The 11,635-nt window shown below is 44.2% G+C and overlaps 1 protein-coding gene across 1 annotated transcript in view; it reads right to left on the minus strand.

Annotated features, from left to right (window-relative positions):
- GALNT9 (polypeptide N-acetylgalactosaminyltransferase 9) overlaps positions 1-10,778 on the minus strand; it is a 262,959-nt gene extending 252,181 nt beyond the window's left edge. The window contains exon 1 of the mRNA XM_059713445.1: positions 10,255-10,778. The gene's annotated coding sequence lies outside the window, so the exon portion shown is untranslated. The remainder of the gene's footprint in view (positions 1-10,254) is intronic.
- Positions 10,779-11,635: the final 857 nt, after the last annotated feature.

The raw sequence follows: 11,635 nt of genomic DNA on the forward strand, positions 1-11,635 counted from the left end.
ACTACTTTGTTATCACACTGCTCCATGTGAGTAGGGAGATGACAATCAGGCACCTTTGCTTTGAAACAGATTGATTTATTATGCCCCTTCCCTGATTCAGCATTTATGAAAAAGAAAGATGGCATTTAGACTGAGCCAGTAGCACTGGCAAGGCATTATTTTATTTTAAGGAAAAATTATGGATTTCATGAGTAGTTGCCAAAACTGATCTGGGTAGGCCACAGTGGCAATAAGATTGGGCTTGTGGAGATTATGTCAGTAGGACAGTGGTATGATGGTATCTGGTAACTCAGGCTGCTGGCAGGTTATCCAGCGACCAACACAATGGCATTTTAAGTGCCTGGAGCGTACGCACTGCTCCAGCAAATGAGTCTCTAGTGTAAATGCAGATCCTATGTGCTGTTCCTCTTCTGAGAGCTACAATACGCAGTCCAACCAACTGTCCCAAAGTAGTTTAAATGTACCTTTTCCCAAAATGCTGACTGAAGGCGTGAGCCTTCCTGTTGGCGGTTCGACTCCTAGAACCGTGGGAAAAGAGGACTGGAAGGGACCTCCAGATGTCAACACAAGATCATTTCTGACTACACCATCCCGGTCAAGTATATGTCTAATCTAGTCTTAAACTGCACTAACAACCCCCATGGACAACTGCCAGGCACAATGCTCCGAACCACCAAGAACACCCAAGCCTAATAGGTAAAGTAAGGAGATGAGGATAGTGCCTGTTTCTAAACACACGGCTGCTTTGTTCAATACACCAAACATGAGAGAACGCATATCATCTGAAAACAAGCTTCCTGGTTGTAGAGGACACCCTTCCCTTGGGAGTCCCTGGGGGCATGTCTGTATTTAGCAATGCAATCCTAATGCTGTCAGCCCCCCAGCGTTCTCCAATTTGAGCTGCTGAAAATGGCTCAAAATGCCTCACCTTGAGCCCTTTAAATACCTTCCACTACATCTGTCTGGTGACTCCCTGATTAGCTTCCATCATATGCTTTTCTTGCCAAGGACACATCAACTCTGACAATTCAATTCCCCCTGGTGACAGCTACTTTATCGTGTTTGCACTCATATAGAGGACTTTCTCCATTTAATGACTCTCAATTCATAAGTCTGTGCTACTGCCCTTTGGTGTTTGAGTCACATGTGGTGGTGCAGAGAAAACAAAGGAGGCTAAAGGCAATACATTCACAATGAAGCTGGAAGTTTGGTAAAGACAGTGGAGCTCACAGACTCGCAAAGAATATATAGGCTGTATAGATGAGTTCTCTGTATCATCGCATGGATGCTACCAACTTCATGCTGATAGTCTGTTAAAGTACTTGGCAGAAGGCTGGGTAGATTTGCAGTTTATAGATTAACTAAATCAGAGATGTATAGCATCAGCTTTCATAAGCAGAGGACTCATTTCATCAACTGCAGTACTTGGTTCAGCATGAGGACACCCAAGGTGTCGGCTTTGTTAGAACTGATCTTGGGCATGTCTTTGAACTCCCTACCCACTGTCCCCAGCTGTAAATTGGAGTGGATGATACACGAAAAGTGACTGCTACACTTAGCACATCCTCACTGCTAGGCCGCTCACATCCCTCTCCTTCCTTCATATTAAGCACTAAACATACAACCTGCTAATAAGGGGGGGATAGTACATAGGAAGAAAGAAGAATATCCAAACTAGGGATCAAACCAAAAACCATCAGCTACCTCAGTACTAGGAGGCATCAGAAAAAAAAGTGGCTGCTTGAGCTCCAGAGCTGAGACGAGAATGGGGGGGGGGGAAGCAATTAATACCAGCTTCCTATTTAAAAATATAAGTGAAAGAAAACCTTCAAAGCTCATCTATTTCCCTGACAGGGATTCAAACTCAACTGGAGAAACTGCATAATTTTCAGACGTGCCCTAGGTATGCCAAATATTTTCCCTATGTAACATTTCAATCTGGTTTTGTATATTGCAGTTCAGTCCTATGTGAACTGTGAGTCACTCAGCAGGCTACATCTGCCCAGTATAAGCTGGTGGAGCTTTAAAACCAATAGACTGCACTTGCTTGCAAGTGTGTTGAATCTGGCTGGACACTGGGATAAATGATGCCGTGTTTACCAAAGTATGACTGTGCATTACCACCACGGTGCTAACTAACAATGTTTACTAAGCCACTGCCTAATCCAAACAAACTAATTAGTATAATTAAGGAATCGTGTGCACAAATGCAATAAATAAAGAGAGAAAATAAATACACATCAGTTCATTGTCATTCCTATCATGCGGCACTGTCCTCCGATTCCTGTTCCTTGCAATCTGAGCATACTGGTATAATTGATGGCAACATTTATCATAACAGCAGCACAAAAGCATCAATCGCTTGATAAATTTATTTACTCCTGTCCAGAAGTGAAGCGGGGATGGGACCGCTTTATAACTATCAGATGATGCAGAACTGCATCTTATTGCACATAGAAAACAGAAGCAGGCACAAGGAGGTGGGGGCTGAAGGTTTATTGAACGGACAACCTCTTTGATTTGGGGACAGAGATTATATTTTGAGAAATATTCACACTTTGCTGAACACATCCCTGACCAGCAGCTGCAAAATTATTCACTTCTTTCTTTAGGAGGTTTCTTGTTCCATGCAGTGTTTCAAAACCACAAGACTCCCACAGGGAGGGAGCTGTGAAGGAAGCATCAATCTCCCAGCCCAATGTGACAAGACCTATGGGTTTAGCAAAGCAAACACATGAGCCACATTCAATTCCTATTCTTATGAACCAAAAAGGACAAGTGCCAAGTTCTTTGGGACAAAATAACTGCATGCACAAATACAGACTGGGAAATGACCAGCTAGGCTGCAGTGCTGCAGAGAAGGATCTGGGGGTTACAGCAGACCATAAGATGAATATAAGCCAACAACATGCCCTTGTTGCAGAAAAACCAAAAGCATCCTGGGTTAGCAGGAGTGTCACTTACACATGAAGGGAAGTGATTCTTCCACTCTCTCCAGCAATCACATGAATTTACCTGGAGTACAGTGTCCAATTGTGGGCCCCACACTTCAAGAAGAATGTGAACAAATCAAAGAGTCCCATGGAGAGCAACAAAAATGATTAGCTGCCTGGGAAGCATGATTTATGAGGAAAGTTTGAAAGAATTAGGGCAGGGGTAGGCAACCCCTGGCACAGATGCCAGTGTGGCACACAAAGACATTTTGCTTGGCAAGCAAGCCTCAGGGCGGACAGTGGGGAAGGGACCAGGGCTGCACTACTACAATAAGGATCAGGTTCATGGTTCCCCCACTTTGTCCCGGCACGCCAACATCTCACAAGTCAAAGTTTGCCTGTGTTTTTGGCACTCTGCCCAAAACTACTGCTGACCCCTGAACTAAGGTTATTTATTCTGGAGAAGAATAATGGGGGGATGGGTGGGAAGGAGACGGGGGAATTTGATAAGTCTGTAAATACCTAAAGGGCAATTATAGACAGCATTAGAGATGGGCTTTTCTCTGTGGCTGCAAGGGACAGGACTAAGACCAATGACCTCATACAGCTACAGAGGAAATTTATGTTGGGGATTAAGAGGAACTTTCTGACCACGAGGGTGGTCAAGCACTAGAACAGGCTGCCTGGAGAAGCTGCAAAATCTCCATCCCTGGAAATATTTAAGATCAGGTTGGACGGACACTTGCCTGGGATGGTTTAGTCAGGAATGATCCTGCCTTTATTGGGGACTAGATCAGATGACTTTGTCAGGTGACGGCCCTTTCAGCCCAACTTCCCTTTGATCCCCCCACACACATGCTCCACACAGAGATCAGGGCCATGCTCTCTACTGCCCTGTGCCTTGCAAGAGCCAGTCATACCTTCATTTTGGATTGGGATGCATCACATACCCTTTGTGCCCTGATGACAATGCTACACAGAGAACCTAGTAAACTCTCCTCTTGACATACTCCCACATACTTCCACACTTGCCCTAGCTCAGTCTTGAACTGAAACTCAAGTGTCAAGCCCAGTTCAGAAGGAATCGAAGAAAGCTGAACCAAGTACTTTTCTTTACATTTAAAACATGGCAAATAAGACTAGGATGAATCTAATGTTGTGAGACAACCACCCACTCCCCAGCGGCTCTCTTCCAGAGTGGTTGGATTAGGAAGTTTGCATTGCGACCAACAGGCTGCTATTCCAAATGGATTCAATTCAGTTGCCCACATCCCAACAGCACAACTAGGCATGAATGAAATCAGACTTCACTGAAATCAAAAGCCATGAGTTTCAGTGGGAGCTAACAACCCACCCTTACTGGCTCTGTCCAAACACTGAATATGGTGGCTACAATTTTGAGGAATACGATCTATAGGTAATGCTAGAAATCCATATTTCAGCACCTGTATGTGTGGACCCAAAATGTTGAGTACAAGTCACTCCTATTGGGGTTTTTTTTCTTTTCCAGTGACTTCAGCAAGAGGGCAGAAGGCAGGGTTGAGATGCATTTTATGGATTACCTAAATACAAGATGCAGAAGCTTTTGTGAACCTGAGCTCACTTCATCAGATACTGTGAAAGGATGTGCACAGAGCAGTCTATCAAATAGACAGAGAAGGGAGGGAGGGAGTGGAGAGGGAAACAAGTAATAAACCCATAGGGACAAAAGGTTCACAAAGCTAATCCAGGCAATTGGATAAGAATCCATAGTCCTTGTTTTGACCACGCTCAACCCAGTCCAGTCTGGGGATAATTTCTACTTCCGCAATTTTGCCTTCAAGTCTGTTTTTAAGGTCTCCTTGTTTAAGAACAGCGGTCAGTGATGGAACGTCCAGGGAGGTTCAAGTGTTCAGCAGGAGGGCATGGATAAAAGTGTATCAACACAACCTGTTAAAATGCAACTATTATATTTGGGAATGCAAGGGTAGCAAAACAGTTGCAAATTAACTGTTGACGTTAAAAGAGTTTAGCTAATTTGTATCACTACAGGATAGCTAAACCATAACAGCTCATGTAGGCCCCCACATGTCAACTTCCCCTCCCTTTTTTAAATAGTTAAAAGCTATATTTGTCTCCCCTAACCCTGTCTTAGGCGTCCATCTTTAGAGAGACACTTTTTAACATCAGTAATTTTACCGCCCTGAATGCTCGAGTGCAGATCTCTTAATGAGCATTTCATCTTCCTGATCCTTCATTTATTAGGCAGCTGGCCTGGAAACAAGACATGACTCATCAATCCACCTCATGGTAGTTTATACAGCAGGATGAGGATCATGGTTTATATATGCAACTAGCCATCGATGAATTGCTCTTCCAAAAAATGGAGAAGGTCATAGCCTATTCTTTCACAGGTAGAGATCATGAGAAGGGAAGCTCACACAATAGTTGGTTTCCAGGGCTTCAATGGTGCAATAAAGGAATAATAAATTCACTTTAAAGCAACTGTAAAAAATTATAGACACACACTTTATGTATCCCACCCACATTATATCTATAGATCTATTGATAGAGAGATAAAGATATAATGTGTGTGGGATTATATATATAATTTACAGTTGCTTTAAAGTGAATATATATATATATATATATATATATCCCACACACACACACACATTTATTTATATATGTATGTGTATATATGTATATAAAATGCATGCACACACTTCTCTTCAGAGAGCAACAATTAGAATTCAAACCACCTGGAAGTTACATTATGGACATTTTAACAAGTTTGGCAGCCAAACTGACTCACTTGAAGAAGCCTTCATTCATGTCTCAGGAAGATAGGCTTAATAGTGAGATCATTGAACACTCAAGCCCCACTTGCTTTCCATGTCAATCTTTAAGGGGCACTTAAAAGCAGATTCTGTTTCTTCCATCAAAAATGGGTTTTGTGTCAAAGTCAAGGGCAATGTATGACCTTTCAAACCACAAGATTACACAAGCACAATGGTGCATGTCAAGGAACCAGCTATAGCACTAGACAAAGAGCTGGACAATTTCCATTTCAGGAAATGGGGTGAAGACATAATGACTGTCATCTTGCAATGCCTTCCCTGGTGTGCAGGGCACAAGGTAGTTTAAGCTACACTACAAATACGCATGGATGCCATGTATAAACAATAATTAAGTTAAATGTTATATGTTAGGCTCTGCCCTAAAGGTGCACTCCAATGTGCTTCAAAGGCTATGGAAAGATTCAATGTATCTTGAATCAAACGCCTAAATTGGAACAGGTGGGATTATCAGAAAGCCATGTGTGACCAAGGAGCACAAGACCCACTTACTTTTTTGGGACTGGAGATCTTCAGTGATTTAGCTGCTTTTGACAATTCCAGCCCAAAGCCCTAACCACCCTCTCAGGCACAATGCGCTTCCCTAGGATACATCCACCCTCTGAGCCCTTGGTATACACGTGTTTGTTTACCCAGAGCCTGATCCTGGCCACGCTTGCTACTGGGAGGAGAGCTTGAAATGTAGCCCCAAAGGGAGTGAACACACAATCTCTGCTTGTGGGCGTGCATGCTGGATCAGGCCTTTAGGCTATAAAGGATCATCAATGATTGTGTCCTTCCAGTTCTGTACTGGACACAGCACACACCGATCAAATCAAGAACAATCAATCATAGCCATACAATGTTACTCTACTACATTAACCTATGCCAGACAAATTACGAACGGCTTCATTTTCAGTAAGAGAGACATAGGACAAGGATGGATTACACAGACACACAACCTACCATGTCCTGCTGAAATCAGCTGCTGATGTTACATGCACAACACAAAGCGGATGACAGCAGCGAAAACAGTTTTGCCCATTTGTGGCACAGTTTCCATCCTCTGTTAGTCTGCTGAGCACAGGAATTACTTAAGTCAACAAATAATTAGTCCAACCCCCAGCCAGTGCTAGGGATGGATAATAATGCAAAAGAAGCGCCTACAAAACCTAGAGTAAGCAATTTTTTGCTGCCCTGGTTGCTCTTCAAAGAGCAGCTCATCTGTACCTTTTCCTGAGTCTGCTAAGGATTATTTCACAGTGGTTGCAGAATGGTTTTATTATAGCAAGAAACAGCCCATCCTCCTTCTGTAACTATTGTCTGAAGCTGTGGTACAGGCTTGCCAATGAACACAAAACACTCTGCTTAGCCAAGATATTTCACACTGGCTGAAATCAGCTGCAAGTGCAGCCCACAGATAGCTTGGCACTAGTAGGATCTTAACCAGGCCCTTCATGCAGAGGCTGCACATACTTCACTGTGTGTGTGGGGAGCCTCCCTCTTGCTGCAGCTGGGACTCCTACCAGGAGCCTGAGATCCCTGGACAGCCGTTCTGCAAGCTGAGCCAAAAGACTCCTCCATTCACCGATGTGAATAGGTGCCATGCTAAGCCTGTCTCAGTGGGAGGTCACTGTGTGCCTATTTTACATAACAGCTTTGTTTGAGGCAACTGAGCTCCAAGCAGACAGACCACCAAGCAGGCACTTATTGTTATGTAAAGCTACTTGGCTTCCCCTACACCTGTCTCCGACAGGCATGGCTGAAACTTTTCAAAACACAGGAAGTTTTCAGCACATCACGGGGTTGGACTAGATGACCCTTGAGGTCCCTCCCAAACCTATAATCATATGTCTGAATGTTGATAAGAAGGGAATGCACATCTTTACCAACTCAACCCCCAATTCTCCTTTACCCCACTTTTTGGCCATTAGGGTTGAGTCCTCAGCTGGCTTCCTTAGCAGTTTACACCAGCTAAGGACCTAATTCTCCTTGTGCTAACCTCAGTTCCACAGACTTCTCTGCTATTGTTCCCTCTGACACTTCCACTTCAACAATGGAAAGCGAAAGAGGCAGAAAAGGCTTCACAATGCTGTGCCCTGTTCTTGGCACTATAAGCTGATGGAAATAATACATCTCAAGAGCTTCACTTCAAAACCAAAAAGAAGCTTGTCTCCAAGGGAGAGCTGTGTCTGCACGAGACCAGAACCGTACAGGTGGATAGCCAGCTGGCTGGTTGTGCACAGCAGCAATGAAAGACCTGGATGACTGACATTTTACAAAAAGGAGGAGAATGCCTTCCTTAAGTCACTTATGTTCTTTAAGTCCTTTTTAGGATAGGCACATGAGTGCAATTGCAGCAGCAGCTGTGAGCTTGTCAACTTATGTGCACAAGGTTGCATGTAAAACCACATTACAGGCACCAAGGTTTGCAAGGGAGGGGGCTCCCAAACCCCATCAAAATGAATTCTTCCTCATTATTCTAGCCTGTGTTTGCAAACACACTATTGCAGCAGTTGCTCTGCTCCAGTAAGTGTTTACCTATTTCCCAGACATGTTGCTTAGCCTAAAGAAGCAACAGGCCTGATTCTGCAAACCCATTCATTGCACACCTACCCGTCTGGGCTGCAGTTACTTCTTCCAATTTCCACATAAGCGAATTTGCAGAAGTGGGCCCCATCTCTGTGTCTGGCCATGCAGTGGCTGAGACTGTAAGAGAATTCAGGATGGCTGCCTCATTTCTCTGGTCTCTTCCTGCTCAAGACAGACAGATTGAGCTACGGCCCAGAGAAAGCAGCCCACTCACTTCCCAATAGACTTGGAAACTTCCTGACAGCAAAAGTCTTCCCCAAGTTTTCCCTGGGAGAGTGAAGGCCTTCACCAACCTGCTCTATGACTGCCTAAGTGCTGCAATTCAACCATTTGTTTTTCATGACATGACAGTTGACTTGATTTCTTTGCAAGTCCTATGAGTTAGGAAACAGAAAGATAATGGAGACTTGCCCACATGACTGCCTTGTTGGATAAACTGTCTTCCTTTACCACAGTTTGGAAGTCACTGCTGGAACAGCAACGTATGGCAGGAACACCCACCCTAGTCTAAAACTAGCTGTGGCATAAAAGTCAGTTCAGTTCAACTGCTCAGATATTTACCCTGCTTCTCAGGTGGGTTTTACAGCCCCCAATGAGCTCCAAGCTGCTGTGGCTAAACAGCTACTGCTACCCAAGACTATCATTTAGACATATTCTCAGAGGCACCAAAGAAAAGGCAAATCATTACAGGCCAGATTTCTCAGCTGATGTGAATCAGCCTGACATCCAGGCAGGTTTAAACCAGCTTAGAGGACCTAGCTTTACCACTAGACAGTCGGTCCAAGATTCAGGCATTTTCTTTCTCCCCTTGCACCAGATGTTTCAAGAACCGAGTGTGTCCACTTTTAATTCCCTTCCCCTGTTCAAAGTCAAGTGTGCATTTTGCACAACCGAAACAGATTCACCCACACTGGTTTTTAATTGAATTCATTTAAACCAATAGCACTGTCTCAGATTGTTCCCCCCTTCTCCAAGTAGCAAACTGAGCATGCTCTACATGAATTGCATAATTACATCTGCAAATTCAGTTTCTTTCCCCCCCCCCCCTTTTTTTTTTTTTTTGCCATTTTCCCAACTTGTGAGGTGGATGTTTTTTCCCCTGCAGAACTCCCCAAAGAGATGCCACAAAGCAAAGCAATCATACAAAAAGATTTATGACAGTCATTTGTATACATGAGTATGCTCATAGACATTTGAGTTCCCTCTTCTGTCTTCTCATTTTATTTAGTGTGAAAGCACAAGCTGTTCCTGACTCACATGTATACATTTTTCATAAATCAGGTGCTACTGATACCATTTTAGAAGTGGACTTTTTTTTCCTGGGGTCCCAGTGCATTTCATGCCTTGCCTGGAACTTCTGGCAGACATTGCATTTAATACAAAGGGACACTCACCTTGTGGTTAACATTGCCCTGGAATGAGACTTTGCTCAGCGCCTTGTATAAGAGCTAGCACTAGCTGAGCTGCCCGGGGAAAGAACTGTGACTCAGTCACATCTTCAATAAGACTCTGCGGCTCCTTGCTGCAACTCTTAAAGGACTTCAGGTTACTTCCCCACTCAGGCTAGCTCACCTCCCCCAGCTCTTGGCTTCCTCTTCAGCCCCACACTATTCTCCTGGCCAAAGTCGGAGGCAGGAGAGCTAGGCACCCCCAGTTCCCCTCCCCCCCAGTGCTAAGTGATGAGCATCCATCAAGAAAATGCAGCAAGTCTCTCTCATGTGCTGCACTGTATTTGGCTGAGTCATATACTAACCCATGAATAGTACAATTGAGTGATTGGGAGGTGGGGGGAGTGGGAAGGTTAAAACACTAGACTTGGGAGGCAAGCCATTGTAAGCATAGTCTTCCCACACATACCCTCCTTGCCCGATTCAGGTAGCAAATCAGGCCGTTGAGCTTAGAGACTGAATTACCTTTGCGTCTCCAAAAGAGGATTTCCCTATAGAAGAGTCTCAGTCTCACAAACTCGCGTGCTGAAAGGTTTCTTCTGAAGTAAGAGGGATGGACTCACAGGCCAGGTTTGCAGCTGGTGCAGGTCAGCTCCATGGATTGCACAAAATGATGCCAGCTGAGGGCCTAGAGCTTGAAGCCCTCTCTTCACCCACCTCCCACCTCACAGGTCTTGGCATCAATCAGCTTCTAGGGAGTGCAACAGGCATGTCAAATGCTACCAAAGACCCAAGGAGAGGCTCTCTGTGCCTGAAAGCTTTTCTAACCTCTAAAAGCTTTCCTGGCTATAAAGTTAATCCAATAGAAGATGTCCTCAAGCAACCCTGCTTCTTTACCTGGGCCCTCCTGACTACAACAGCACTACCAAAGCAGAGCGGCCACCTCAGCAATTTGGCTGCATATGCCTGCAGGACATACAGCAAAGAAAGCCCAGAGGGAGTGCAAGGATTGAGCCCTTCCAATTCTGGACAGCTGGGGGAGCTGAGAAGGGCCTCCGATGTAATTATGACAGCTCTAGGGCTGCAGTTATTTCACAGGGGGCTGCAGGCCAGAAAGTCTAAATTAACGTGTACTATGTACCCAGTCAAAGGCAGTTGTCCTACACCTTGCCTTGCCTCTCATGGAACAGAATGGCAGCAGGGGGGAGCAGAACCAGAAGCCTTACATCCACTTTACACAGGTATAAAGGACAGCCACAAGTGCCAGGTGAGGGGAGTCAAATCATACACAATTCATCCTGAACAGATGGCCAATAACTCACTTAATTACAGTATGAAGTAGAAATGCAGGAGCTGAATACACAAGTTCCCAAGCAGACCCCCTCCCTTATTAGGGAAGGAAACACTACCAAATAAATTTCGGGAAATATGTATCTTACTGTCTTACATATTCCTGTGAACATGCGTAGGCAGCACCTTTAAACAAAGGACAAAAGGAGATTTCAGACTGTCATAAGAGCAAATGGATTTAGACACTGCATCATCACATCAGCATAACTCCTCCTTTTGCTGCTTTGTTTGGAAATGAAGGCTGGATCTGGGAGCAAAGCAGCTGAGAATGGCCCAGGGCAGCTGAATTATATTTCCAATACTGACACACATGTCTTGTGCTAGTCAAAGCCAGGGGCTTACCCCACTGCCTCCGTTTCTTCAGCTCTACAAAAAGCCAGAATTAGAACTAGTCAGAAAATGGAAGGAGCTTTTTTTTTTTCTCCTGCAGAAAATTAGAAAGAAACAGTTTTTATTTTTGCCAGTATTTTTAGGGCATTTTTCAGACTTTTATTAAAAAAAAAATTAACTCTGGCTAAACCTGATGAAAACTTTAAAAAGGGGCAACTGCTTTAAT

This window comes from Alligator mississippiensis, chromosome 10, assembly GCF_030867095.1.
Source record: "Alligator mississippiensis isolate rAllMis1 chromosome 10, rAllMis1, whole genome shotgun sequence".
Taxonomy (NCBI): domain Eukaryota; kingdom Metazoa; phylum Chordata; order Crocodylia; family Alligatoridae; genus Alligator; species Alligator mississippiensis.